The 14,230-nt window shown below is 39.3% G+C and overlaps 1 non-coding gene across 1 annotated transcript; it reads left to right on the top strand.

Annotated features, from left to right (window-relative positions):
• The first annotated feature begins 9,457 nt into the window (after window positions 1-9,457).
• On the top strand, window positions 9,458-9,596 carry LOC136396127 (small nucleolar RNA SNORA29). Its single transcript, XR_010749544.1, has one exon. It is a non-coding gene; the product is annotated as a small nucleolar RNA SNORA29 (small nucleolar RNA).
• Window positions 9,597-14,230: the final 4,634 nt, after the last annotated feature.

Below are 14,230 nucleotides of genomic sequence, written 5' to 3'. Positions count from 1 at the left end.
GGAACACTGAGGTCACCAGTTTGAAACTGCAGACTTGCTCCCTCAAGGCACATACGGGAAGCGACTACTAAGAGTTGATGCTTCCTGCTTCTCCCCCCTCTTAGTCTTCTTTCTCTGTCTCTCCTCACTCTAAAAATCAATAAATAAATAAATCTAAAAACTTCAAAAATAAAGTTTATTTTTAAAAATCTCAAATCAATAACCTAAGCTAAAGAAAAAGGGGCAAGCAAATGAGAGGAAGGAAATAACAGATTAGAGTGGAAACAGATGGAATAGAGAATGGAAAAATAAGAGAAAAAAATCAGTTAAGCCTAACATTGTTTTTTTGTTTTTGTTTTTGTTTTTGTTTTTTAGGAGAAGAGGGGGAAGAGAGAGAGAGAAAAGCATCATCTCATTGTTCTACTTAGTTGTGCCATTGATTGCTTTTTATATGTACCCTGACCAGGGCTAGAACCAGTGACCTCGAGGGTTGAGCTGGTGCCCTTGGGATTGATCTGGTGACCCCTGAATCAAGCTGGGAGACCTCAGGATCTGACTCTAAGCTCAAGCTGGCAACCCCCAGATCCAGCTGGTGACACCCAGGATCGAACCAGTGTCCTTGGGTGCTCTGGGATGACGCTCTATCCATTGCGCCCCTGGCCAGGGCAACAAATTTTTTATTTTATTTTTATTGATTTTTAGAGAGAGAAAGGGCAAAAGACAGAGAAAGAGAAAGGAAGAACATCGATTTTTGTTGTTCTACTCATTCATGCCATCATTGGTTGATCCTTATATGTGCTCTGACCTGGGATCAAACCTGTAACTTCTGCATGTCCAGAGAATACTCTAACCAACTGAGCTGCCTGGCCAGGGCCTAATGTTGGTTCTTTGAAAACATTAACAAAATTGACAAAACTTTGAGCCCTGTCTGGTTAGCTCAGTCAGTTAGAGTATGGTCCCAAAATGCCAAGGTTGTGGGTTCAATCTCTGGTCAGGGCACATATGGAAAGAGACAAGTGAATGTACAACTAAGTGAAACAACAAATGAATGCTTTGCTCTCTCGCTCTCTCTTCCTCTTTCTGACTCTCTAAAAAATATCAGTCAATAAAAAATAATTTAAAAATTGACATAACTTCAGCTAGACTGACAAAACCAAAATGAATATTTAGGTTATTAAAATTAGAAATGAAAAGGAGACACATTAACGTCAGCCTTGTAGAAATAAAAAGGAACTTAACTAGATCGTGGTGCAGTGGATAGAGTGTTGGCCTGGGATGCTGAGGACCCAACGTAGGATTATAGACATGACCCTACAATCACAGGCTTGAGCCTAAAGGTCACTGGCTTGAGCCAAAGGTTGCTGGCTTGACCAAGGGGTCATTGGCTCAGCTGGAGACCCCTGGTCGAGGCACATATGAGAAAGCAATCAATGAACAATTAAGGTGCTGCAACTATGAGTTGATGCTTCTCATCTCTCTCTTGCTAAAAGAAATAAAAAAGATTATAAGGAAGTATTTATGAATAATCATGTCAAACATTTAGATAACCTAGATGAAATGGGAAAATTCTTAGAATGATACAAACTACAGAAACTGACTCAAGAAAAAACAGAAAAATCTAAACAAACCTATATAACAAGTAAAGATCATGTCAATGGTAAAAGAAAAACTTACCACAAAGAAAATCCTAGGGCCTGATCTGTGATGGTGCAGTGGATAAAGTGTTGAGCTGAAATGCTGAGGTTGCCAATTTGAAACCCCAGGTTTGCCTGGTCAAGGCACATATGAGTTGATGCTTCCTGCCCCTCCCTTCCTTCTCTCTCTCTGTCTCTGTCTCTATTCACTAAAATGAATAAATAATTAAAAATAAATAAATAAAAGCACATAAAATGTTTAAAAAAATTCTAGGATCATATATACTGCTCACAAAAATTAGAGGCTATTTTATCGCATCATATTTATTTTTAAAATATCCCCTAATTTTTGCAAGCAGTATATATGGCTTCACTGGTGAATTCTACCAAATGTTTAAAGAATTACCACCAATTCACAAATTTTCAAAAAATGGAAGACAGTGTAACATTTCTCAATTCATTCTATGAGGCCAATTTTATCCTGAAACCAAAGCTAGATAAAAGACATCACAAGACAACAAAACTAGAGACCAACATCTCTGATGAATACAGACATAAAAATCTACAAAATAATTGGAAACAAAATACAGCAACATAAAAAATTAAACACCATGACCAAGTGGGATTTGTCTCCAAAATACAAGGTTGGTTTAACATATGAAATTCAATCAACATATCCTGCTCGGGTAGTTCAGTTGGTTAGAGCATCACCCTATATGCTGAGGTTACGGGTTCGATACCCAGTCAGGACACATACAAGAATCAACAAAGCCCCTGGCCAGTTGGCTCAGTGGTAGGGCATTAGCCCAGCATGTGGATGTCCCAGGTTCGATTCCTGGTCAGGGCAGATGGGAGAAGTGACCATCCTCTTCTACACCCTTCCCCCTCCCCCTTCTCTGTATCTCTCTTCTTCTCCCGCAGCCATGGCTTGATTGGTTGAAGTGCATTGGCCCTGGGTACTGATGGCTCAATGGAGACTCTGACTCAGGCGCTAAAAATAGCTTGGTTGTGAGCATGGCCGCAGATGGGGGTTGCAGGCTGGATCCTGGTCAGGGCGCATGCCACAATCTGTTTTGCTATCTCCCCATTTCTCCTTTGGGAAGAAAAAGAATCAACCAATACATCTGAGATCAGTATAATTTTTAACCAGTATCACCCCAATAAAACTTTAAAAAGAACCAACCAATAAGTGCATAAATAAGTGGAACAGCAAATTGATGTTTCTCTTTCTCCCTTCCTTCCTCTCTCTCTAAAATCAATTAAAATAAATTTGAAAATTTCAATAGAGATTCTAGTTAAAGCAAATAAAAGGCATCTAGATTGGAAAGGAAGAAGTAAAATTATCTCTATTTGCACATGACATGATCTTATATTTAGAAAATCCTCAGGAATCCACAAGAAAACTCTTACGAGCTCATTTAAAAGTACAAGAATGCATGATATAAGACCTATATGTAAACATTAATTATATTTTTACTTTTTTTTTTTTGTATTTTTCTGAAGTTGGAAACAGGGAGGCAGTCAGACTGACTCCCGCATGCGCCTGATTGAGATCCACCTGGCACGCCCACCAGGGGGCGATGCTCCGCCCTGGGGCGTCGCTCTGTTGCAACCAGAGCCATTCTAGCGCCTGAGACAGAGGCCACAGAACCATCCTCAGTGCCGGGGCCAACTTTGCTCCAATGGAGCCTTGGCTGAGGGAGGGGAAGAGAGAGACAGAGAGGAAGGAGAGGGGGAGGGGTGGAGAAGCAGATGGGCGCTTCTCCTGTGTACCCTGGCTGGGAATCGAACCCGGGACTCCTGCATGCCAGGCCGACGCTCTACCACTGAGCCAACCAGCCAGGGCCTAATTGTATTTTTATACAGTAGCAATAAACTATCTGAAAATGAAATTTAAAAAAACAGTTTCATTTACAATAGCATCAAATAGAAAAAATACTTACAAATAAATTTAACAAAGTAAGTGACATATTTGTACACCAAAAATTACAATGCATAGTTCATACTTGACCTGTCGTGGTGCACTGTACTAGAAATTTTAAAAATAGCATTTGCTGCCTCACCTGTGGTGGCGCAGTAGATGAAGCATCAACCTAGAACACTGAGGTTGCCAGTTTAAAACCCTGGGCTTGCCTGGTCAAGGCACATATGGGAGTTGATGCTTTCTGCTCCTCCTGCCCTTCTTTCTCTCTCTCTCTCTCTCTCTCTCTCTCTCTCTCTCTCTCTCTGTCTCCTCTCTACAATGAATAAAGTCTTTAACATAGTTCGAAGAAACTAAGAAGAGCTAAATAAATGAAAAGACATTAGATATTCATGGATTAAAAAACTTAACATTAATGCCTGACCAGGCGGTGGCACAGTGGATAGAGCATCGGACTGGGATGCAGAGGACCCAGGTTTGAGACCCCGAGGTTGCCAGCTTGAGCGTTGGCTCATCTGGTTTGAGCAAGAGCCCACCAGCTTGAACCCAATGTCACTGGCTCCAGCAAGGGGTTGCTCGGTCTGCTGGAGGCCCACGGTCAAGGCACATATGAGAGAGCAATCAATGAACAGCTAAGGTGTTGCAATGCACAATGAAAAACTAATGATTGATGCTTCTCATCTCTCTCCGTTCCTGTCTGTCTGTCCCTGTCTATCCCTCTCCCTGACTCACTCTCTGTCTCTGTAAAAAATAAATAAATAAATTTTTTTAAAAAAAGATAAAACATTAAAAAAAAAAAGACAACATTATTAAGATGGCAATACTCCCAAATTGATATACAGAATCAGTACAATCCCTATCAAAATTCTGGTGTTTGTATTTTTTTGTTGTTGTTGTTTTGTTTTTAGTGAGAGAGACAGAAAGAGGAGAGAGATGAGAAGCAGCCACTCGTCTCTGTGTCACTTTAATTGTTCACTGATTGCTTTCTCATATGTGCCTTGACCAGGAGACTCCAGCTGAACCAGTGACCCTTTGCTGAAGCCAGTTACCTTGGGTTCAAGTCAGACATTTAGACTCAAGCCATCAACCATGGGATCATGTCTATGATCCTGTGCTCAAGCTGGTGAGCTCACGCTCAAGTGGGATGAGCCTGTGCTTAAGCCAGTGACCTTGGGGTTTCAAACCTGGGTCCTCTGCATCCCAGGCCGATGCTCTATCCACTGTGCCACTGCCTGGTAGGCTAAAATCAGTACAATCTTTTTTTTTTTTAATATTTTATTCATTTTAGAGCGGTGTTTCCCAACGTGGGGCCCATGCCCCACAGGGGGGCAATTCGATAGTTAAGGGGGGCGATTTGAAAATAGACTCGACACGACTTTAACTCTTTCGCCCCGGGCCATTTAAATGCAATGCTAGATATCGGTGCCAAATTTAACAAAAAATGCAATTCTTTAATAATTGCGGTAAATAATTATTAAGTATAATTTCATTTGACGAGACCAAAATATCAACTGGGTGATTGGCATCGTCAAGTAAACTTCGTCCTGGGTTCACCGCGAGCGTGCCGTCTGCCGCGGGGAACCCCGGATGTTTTAAAAACTCGCTAAACAACGCAGTTATTCTCACCTAATTGGCCCATCGCAACTTCTGTAGTGTTTCACATCATTCAGTTGGTGTTAATTTGAAATAAGTGTTAGTCAAAACTGTTGTAAAAGCTCGTTGATTTAATAAATATACATATATATATTGTATAGATATAATTGGTAAGTATTTGATTTTATTTTTATCAATATATATATTTTTTTGTATTTTTCTGAAGCTGGAAACGGGGAGAGACAGTCAGACTCATGCATGCACCCGACTGGGATCCACCCGGCACGCCCACCAGGGGCTACGCTCTGCCCACCAGAGGGTGATGCTCTACCCCTCCGGGGCATCACTCTGCCGCGACCAGAGCCACTCTAGCGCCTGGGGCAGAGGCCAAGGAGCCATCCCCAGCACCCGGGCCATCTTTGCTCCAATGGAGCCTTGGCTGCAGGAGGGGAAGAGGGAGACAGAGAAGAAGGAGGGGGTGGGGGTGGAGAAGCAAATGGGCGCTTCTCCTATGTGCCCTGGCCGGGAATTGAACCTGGGTTCCCCGCACGCCAGGCCGACGCTCTACCGCTGAGCCAACTGGCCAGGGCCATTTTTATCAATATTAAACTCTTTATTAAGTACTTCTTGCATCGGGGCTAGAAAGCAATAATATTTTATAAATATTATTTGGGCTATAATAGTGCATGCATGACAATTTTAATTTTAGAAGCATAACTTTCCAGAAAATTTTGTCAAGTGGAAAAAATATAGATACCTTTTGATTTGCAGTGGTAGTGTAGTAAATGTGTTATATACATTTAAATAAATATGAATTTTTAGTATACGTTTACTCTATGTCACATTGAATATATTTTAACACATATTTTAATATTAGTTTTTAATTGATCTTATTTTGTATTTCTTATACCCATAGTAAAATGAGTGGTGCAAGCAAGAAAAAAACTCGTCAATATTCGGAGGAATATTTAAAATTTGGGTTCATACCCGCTGTTCACGATGAGAGGATTCCTTTTTGTCTTTTATGCCAGCAATGCTTGACCAACGAATCAATGAAACGAGGTCATCTTGAGGCACATTTGAAGGCGAAACATAGTGCTCATATTAATTCAGATTTGAGTTACTTTAAAACTTTAAAGAAAAATTTTGAAAAAAGAACATTAAAGTCTCTATTTACTGCTCATACTTCAACTAATAATCATGTTCTTGAGGCTAGTTATCAAATTTCTTTATTCATCGCTAAAACTGGAGAAAATCACACTATAGGAGAGAATTTAATAAAACCGTCAATATCAGCATTTCTTAAAACGGTTCTTGAAAAAGATGACAAAGATGTAAAAGCTATGCCACTCAGTGACAATACTGTTAGCAGAAGAATAGACGAAATGAGTGAGGATATTGAAAAACAACTTATTGAAAAGCTGAAAACAAGAAAATTCTCCTTGCAAATGGATGAATCAACTTTGAGAGACAGTGAGGCAGTATTGATAACTTACGTAAGATATATTGATAAAGGACATTTTGCTGAAGAAATGTTGTTCTGTAAAAGATTAGAAAGCACCACTACCTCCAAAGATATATATAATAAGCTAAAAAACTACTTAGATGTCAATGATATACCAATGAAAAATATAACATCTTGTGCTGCAGATGGTGCTCCCAATATGATGGGCAAGAAAAATGGCTGCTTAATATTGATGAAAGATGCGAATCCAGAAATGATTCTTGTGCATTGTGTTATTCATAGGGAAAACTTGGTAGCTAAAAACATCTCGCCTGTTCTGAATGAAGTATTACATACAGTAATAAAGTGTGTTAATGCTATTAAAGCTAGTGCCAAATGTGAGCGTCTTTTCAAGCTATTTTATGAACAAAATGAAGACCATGTGAGACTTTTACTTCATACTGAAGTCAGATGGCTATCTAATGGAAACTGTTTGAAAAGATTTATGGAACTGTTTGATACTCTTAGTGATTTTTTAAGTGACAAGCCTGAAATGAAGTTATCTGTTAACAATAGATGGTAAAGCATTTGTGAGTTATTTAGCCGATATCTTTGAAAAACTAAATATATTAAATAAGCAACTTCAAGGAACAAATAAAACTCTTGGTAATGCAAAAGCAAAGATATTTGGTTTCATTACCAATATTGAGTTATGTCAGAAACATATTAACAACAAAAACTTTCAACAGTTTCATTGGCTCCAAAAATGTGAAGTAACTGATACCGCTTTACTTGTTATTGTCAATCATTTGAATATTCTATTGGCTGATTTAAAAGAAAGATTTTCTGATTTAAAACAAATTGATTTCCCAACATGGATGATGCAGCCAATGTTAGTGGATTTGTCTGATATATCAAATATGCAGTATCAAGAAGAACTCGCAGAATTGCAAAATGATGAGTCAGTTAAAGCTTTATTTTATTTAATATCAAAGGAGCGATGGCATGGCTTTGTGAGGAAACAGAAATCAAATACCCAAATTCAACCAAATGTGCAAGAAAACTATTGCTACCGTTTCCATCTTCATTTTTAGCTGAATGTGGATTTAGTGCTGTAAATGATTTACTGGTAAAAAAAAGAAATCGGCTGGATATAACACAACGTGGAGACTTGAGACTAAAGCTAACCAAATTGGAATCTAATATAAAATCTCTGTGCAGCAAGCATCAAGCGCAAGGATCACACTAAATTAAAATAATAAATTAATATAGAAAAATCTATTAAAATTATTTGGAATTTAAATTTGTTTTTCATTATATGTTTTGAAATTTTACTTACTGTGTTTTGTTAACAATTTCATAGTGATTTCTTCCTAGAACCTATCATTTATGTTTATTAAGTGAACAAATCGATTTTTTAATGTTAAAAATTATGTATGTTACATGGGGGGGGACATAAAAATTTTAGAAAGGTTAAGGTGGGGCATGGCACAAAAAAGGTTGGGAAACACTGTTTTAGAGAGAAGAGAGAGAATGAGAGAGAGAGAGAGAGAGAAGGGGGAGGAGCAGGAAGCATCAACTCCCATGGTGTGCCTTGACCAGGCAAGCTTGGGGTTTCAAACGGCAACCTCAGCATTCCAGGTCGACACTTTATCCACTGTGTCACCACAGATCAGGCCTATGAAGCCTTTTTGATACTGGCATAAGAATGGAGATATAGAACAATGGAATAAAATTGAGACTCCAGACAGAAGTCCAAATATTTAAAGTCAATTAATTTTTTATGAGTACTATGACAATTTAATGGGGAAAAGAATAGTTTATTTACTAAACAGTGTTGGGACAACTGGTTATCTACCTGCAAAAGAATGAAATTGGACCCCTACTTCATACCATATACAAAAATTATCTTATAAATGTCAACTGTAATTAAAAAATAAGAGAAGCTGGGTAGGTCAGTTTGTTAGAGTGTTATCCCCATATGCCAAAGTTGTGGGTTTGATCTCTGGTCAGAAGAAGCAACAAATGAATGGAACAAGTGAACAACAAATTGATATTGTTCAAATCAATGATGATGTTCTTAAATCAATAAATAAAATTTAAGAAAAGAAAAAAATGATCTCATAAAGAAGTGTTGCCAAGGATGTGGAGAAAAGTAACCCCTGTGCACTCTTGGTGGAATTGCAAAATAGTGCAGCTATTATGGAAAACAGTATGGAGATTCCTCTGAAAATTAAAACTAGAAGTACAATATGACTCAGCCATCTCACTTCTGGTTGTTTATCCAAAGAAATCCAAAACATTAATTTGAAAAGATATATGCATTTCTATGTTCATTGTAGCATCATTTACAATAGTCAAGATATGGAAGCCACCTGTGTCCTTTGATAGATGATTGGATAAAGAAGATGTGGTATATATATGCAATGAAATATTACTTTGCCATAAAAAATGTAATCTTCTGACCTGTGGTGGCGCAGTGGATAAAGCCTCGACCTGGAATGCAGAGGTTGCCGGTTCAAAACACTGGGCTTGCCTCGTCAAGGCACATATGGGAGTTGAAGCTTCCTGCTCCTCCCCCCTTCTCTCTCTCTCTCTCTCTCTCTCTCTCTCTCTCTCTCTCTCTCCTCTAAAATGAATAAATAAATAAAAATAATTTTAAAAATGTAATCTTAACCATTTGCAACAACATGGATGGACCTAGAGGGTATTGTGCTGACTGAAATAAGTCAATCAGAAAAAGACAAATACCATATGACTTCATTTTTAAGTGGAATCTAAAAAACAAAGTAAATGAACAAACATAACAGAAACAAACTCAGAAACAGAATAAACTGATGGTTGCCAGATAAGAGGGGGTTGGGGGGCTGAAAAAGAGGGATTAAGTTTCCCATTTGACTACCATATTTTCTTCTAATAATAGATTTAGTGGCTATGCTTATGGGATAGATTAAAATTGCCATGATCTGAAGAGGGAGGATTTATCTGTGTTCTCCTCCTATATGAATTGCCAGAAAAAAGAAGAAGAAGAAGGGGGGGGGGGGAGGAAGAAGAAGAAGGAGGAGGAGGAAGAAGAAGAAGAAAAAAAGAAGGGATTAAGAAGTATAAATTGGCAGTTACAAAATAGTCACAGGGATGTAAAGTATAGCATGGTGAATATAGTTGATAATATTGTAATAGCTATGTATAGTGTCAGGTGGATATTGCAGTTATGGGGGAGATCACTTTGTAAGTTACATAAATGTCTAACCACTATGTTGTACACCTGAAACTAATATACTATTGAATGTCAAGTGTAATTGAAAAAAATTTTAAGTATACTTTTAACCTGTCCTGTGGTGACAAGGTGGGTGGAACATTGATCTGGAACGCAGAGGTCACTGGTTTGAAGCCCTCTTCAAAGCACATATGTTCCTCTCCTGGTCAAGGCACATATGAGAAGCAACTATGAGTTGATGCTTCCTGCTCCTCTCTTTTCTCTCTCTCCTCTCTCTAAAAAATTAATAAATAAAACCTTTAAAAATATTTTTAAGTATCTCAAAATGAATCAAAGGCCTAATTATAGGGGCTAAAACTTTACCAGTCTTATAAATAAACATAAGTGTAAATCTTTGTGGCCTTGAGTTAGGCTGTGATTTTTTATATACAAAACCAACAGTACAAAGAAGAAAACATAAATTAGACCTTACCAAAATTAAAAATGTGCTTGAAAAGACATTTTCAGAAAAGACAACTCACTGGTAGAGTGTTGGCCCAGCGTGTGGAAGTCCTGGGTTCAGTTCCCAGTCAGGGCACACAAAAGAAGTGACCATTTGCTTCTCCACCCCTCTCCCTTCTCACTTTCTCTCTCTCCCCCTCCCACAGCCATGGCTCATTTGAGCAACTTGGCTTCGGGTGCTGAAGATGAAACCATGGCCTCACCTCAGGCACTAAAATAGCTTGGTTGCAGAGCAACGGAGCAATGGCCCCAGATAGGCAGAGCACTGCCCCATAGTGGGCTTGCTGGGTGGATCCCAGTCAGGACACATGCAGGAATCTGTCTGTCTATCTCCCCACCTCTCAATTAAAAAAAGAGTCCAGTGTCTAGAATATATAAAGTACTTTTACAACTCAATAATAGAAATATAAATAACTCAGTTACAAAATGGGTAAAGGAATTCAATAGACATTTCTCCAAAGAAGATGAATAAATGGCCAATAAGCACATGAAGTGATATATAACACTATTGATCATTTGGGAAATATAAATTAAAACCACTAAGATACCACTTCACACCCACTAGGATGGCTCAAATTAGAAAGTTGAACAATAAGTGTTTGTTTGAGGATATGGAGAAAATGAAACCTTCATACATTGCTAATGGGAATGTAAAATGAGGCAGCTGTTTTGAAAAACAGTTTGGCAGTTTCTTAAAAAGTTAAACATAGACTTACCATATGACTCAGCAATTCCATTCCTCAGTATACATCATGAGAATTGAAAACAGTGTCTACATTAAAAAAATAAAAGACATTTTTTTACATGGATATTCAAAGCAACATTATTTATAATAGCCCAAAACTGGCAACAAGCCAAATGTCCATCAACTGATGAATGGGCAAACAAAAATTCATATATACATTCAACGGAATATTATTCTGCCATGTGAGGAATAAATGACTGATGCATGCTATAACATAAATGAACCTTGAAAACATGCTAAATGAAAGAAGCCAGACACAAAAGGCCACATATTATATGATTCCACTTATATAAAATGTCTATAACAGACAAATCCAGACAGACAGAAAGTAGACTTGTGGTTGCCAGGAACTGTTCAGGGGTAAATGGAGAGTGACTGCTTGTGAGTACAGGGGTTTCTTTTTGGGGAGATAAAATGTTCTGGAATTAGATATTGGTGATAATTGCGTAACTATGTGAGTATAGGAAAAATCACTGAATAATACGCTTTAAAAAGGTGATACTAGCCTTGGCCAGTTGGTTCAGTGGATAGAGTATCATCCTGGTTCAATTCCCAGTCAGGACACTCAAAAGAAGAGACCATCTGCTTCTCTCCCCCACTTCCTCCCCCTTCTCTTTCTCTTCTAGTTCCATAGCCAGTGGCTCAATTGGTTCAAGTGTCACCCCAGGTGCTGAGGATGGCTCATTGGGTCAGAACTTCAGTCTAAGGCGCTAAAAATAGCTCAGTTGATTTTAGCATCAGCCCCAGAGGGGGCTGCTGGGTGGATCCCTGTCAGGGTGCACACAGGAGTCTGTCTCACTATCTCCCTCTCACTTAAAAACAATTTTTTTAAAGTGACTTTTATGGTATGTAAATTATATCTCAATTTAAAAAATACAGCTGGAACAAAGGAGTTACCTTTTACTAAGATAGGGAGGGCCAGGGAACTGCCACAGGAGGAAGAGGAAGGAAGAATTTGTTTGAACATGGTAGGTAGGAAATACTAATTAGACATCCAAGTGGATTTATTTATTTATTTAAAAATTTTTATTGATTGATTTTAGAGCTCAAACCAGGTCTATCAGGCTTGTCTTCCCATGTCTACAACCTTTGCACATATGTCCTATTAAGTGTGTGTTAAAATATAGCTGAGGCTCTGGACAGTTAGAGCATCTGTGTATAAGCAAAAATTTCAGGTTCAATCCCCAGTCAGGGCACATACAAGAATCAACTGATGAATGCATAAATGAATTGAACAACATATTGGTTTCTCTCTCTCTCTCTCTCTCAAGTCAATTAAAAAAAAAACAAAAAAACTGACCAGGCAGTGGTGCAGTAGATAGAATATCAGCCTGGGACACTGAGGACCCAGGTTCAAAACCCCAAGGTCGACGACATGAGCACAGGCTCCCAGCTTGAGTGCAGGGTTGCTGGCTTGAGTGTGGGATCACAGACATGACCCCATGGTCACTGGCTTGAGCCCAAAGGTCACTGGCTTGAAGCATAATGTCACCAGCTTGAGCCCAAGGTTGCTGTCTTAAGCAAGGGGTCACTGGCTCAGCAGTAGGCCCCCCAGATCAAGGCACATATGAGAAAGCAATCAATGAACAACTAAAGTGCTGCAACAAAGAATTGATGCTTCTCATCTCTCTCTCTTCTTGTCTCTCTCGCAAAAAATAAATACATAAGTAAATAAAATAAAAGAGCAACTTAATTTTTTTAGTGACAGAGAGAAAGAGAGGGACAGACAGGAAGGGAGAGAGATGAGAAGCATCAATTCTTTGTTGCAGCACTTCAGTTGTTCATTGATTGCTTTCTCATATGTGCCTTGACTGAAGGGCTCCAGCAGAGTGAGTGACCCCTTGCTCAAGCCAGCGACCTGGGACTCAAGCCAGTGACTATGGGATCATGTCTATGATTTCATGCTCAAGCAGGCGACCTTGGGGATTTGAACCTGGGTCCTCACCATCCCAGGCCAACCATCTATCCACTGTACCACCGCCTGGTCAGGCCAATTAATTAATTAATTTTTAAAAATTCTAGCTGAGCCTGGCCTGTGGTGGCAGAGTAGGCAGAGCATTGACCTGGAACAGAGATCCAGGTTCAAAACTATGGGCTTGCTCCTTCAGGGCACATAGGAGCAACAACTAGCAAGCAATGAACAGCTAGTGAAGCAACTATGAGTTGATACTGCTTGCTTCCCCACCCCAACTCTGTAAAATCAATAAATAAAATCTTTTTTAAAAATACTAGCTGAGGTATAAGCATAGTGCTTTTTAATTCTCAAGCAGTTTCATATATATTAATTCATTTGATCTCAGAGTTGTATCTAAGAAAAATGAGATTGCGAACTTCATTGTAAAGAGACTCAGATAGGCATCTCCGCCAAGGTCATAGGGCTAAATCAGATAAAATCGCTGTGCTGAGGGTTTGCTTTTTTCAGTACCTTCACTCTAGCTTAGGGCTAAGGGTATTTTAATTATTATTTTTTTTAATGTTTATTGATTTTAGAGAGAGAAGGGAGAGAGAGAGACAGACAGGAACTATTCCTATATGTGCCCTGACCCTGGACGGAACTGCAATCTCTGTGCTTCAGGACAATATTCAAACCAACAGAGCTATCCTGCCGGAGCAGAGCTAAGGGTATTTTAAACTGCTTTGCCAATAAGGAAGTGATAATTTTGGAGGATAGTGGAAACAGCATGCACATATTTTAAAAAGTTACCAGTTCTTGCAGTTGAACCCTCCGGCACCCCCACCCCACCCCATACAGTCACACACTGTTGCAAAGAAGAAAATGCAACTACTGTGCTGGACTGTTTGGAACCGCGAATCCCGTGTACCCGCCTTAGGTTTTTCCATCACTTTTTTCTTTTTAACAGCTTTATTTGAGGTATAATCTTGTCTCGTTTTTTAAATGTACTCCTTTGAGATAATCTCATTCCCTAGAACATTTACTTCACTTTTTGGGTCTCCACTACTTGACAGGCACCTGTAAGGAGTCCCTTTCCTCCCCCCCCCCCCCTTTCCTCTACATTCCACAACCGAACACGTGTAATATGGGTGTCCCCAACTCGCTCAGCCACGCTCCCCAACCCTGCCCACTGAAAGTTCGACCCCTATATTTTCCCGGAGCCCCGCCCCTAGGCCCCTTTCCAACTCAGGCCTTACGGATTTCGCCCTTCCTCCCCCCCCCCCCCCCCAATATCTCGCGAGA

Source organism: Saccopteryx leptura, chromosome 2 (genome assembly GCF_036850995.1).
Source record: "Saccopteryx leptura isolate mSacLep1 chromosome 2, mSacLep1_pri_phased_curated, whole genome shotgun sequence".
NCBI lineage: Eukaryota > Metazoa > Chordata > Mammalia > Chiroptera > Emballonuridae > Saccopteryx > Saccopteryx leptura.
The sequence above is the reverse complement of the archived record's forward strand: the minus strand, read 5'-3'. Positions and strand labels throughout refer to the sequence as shown.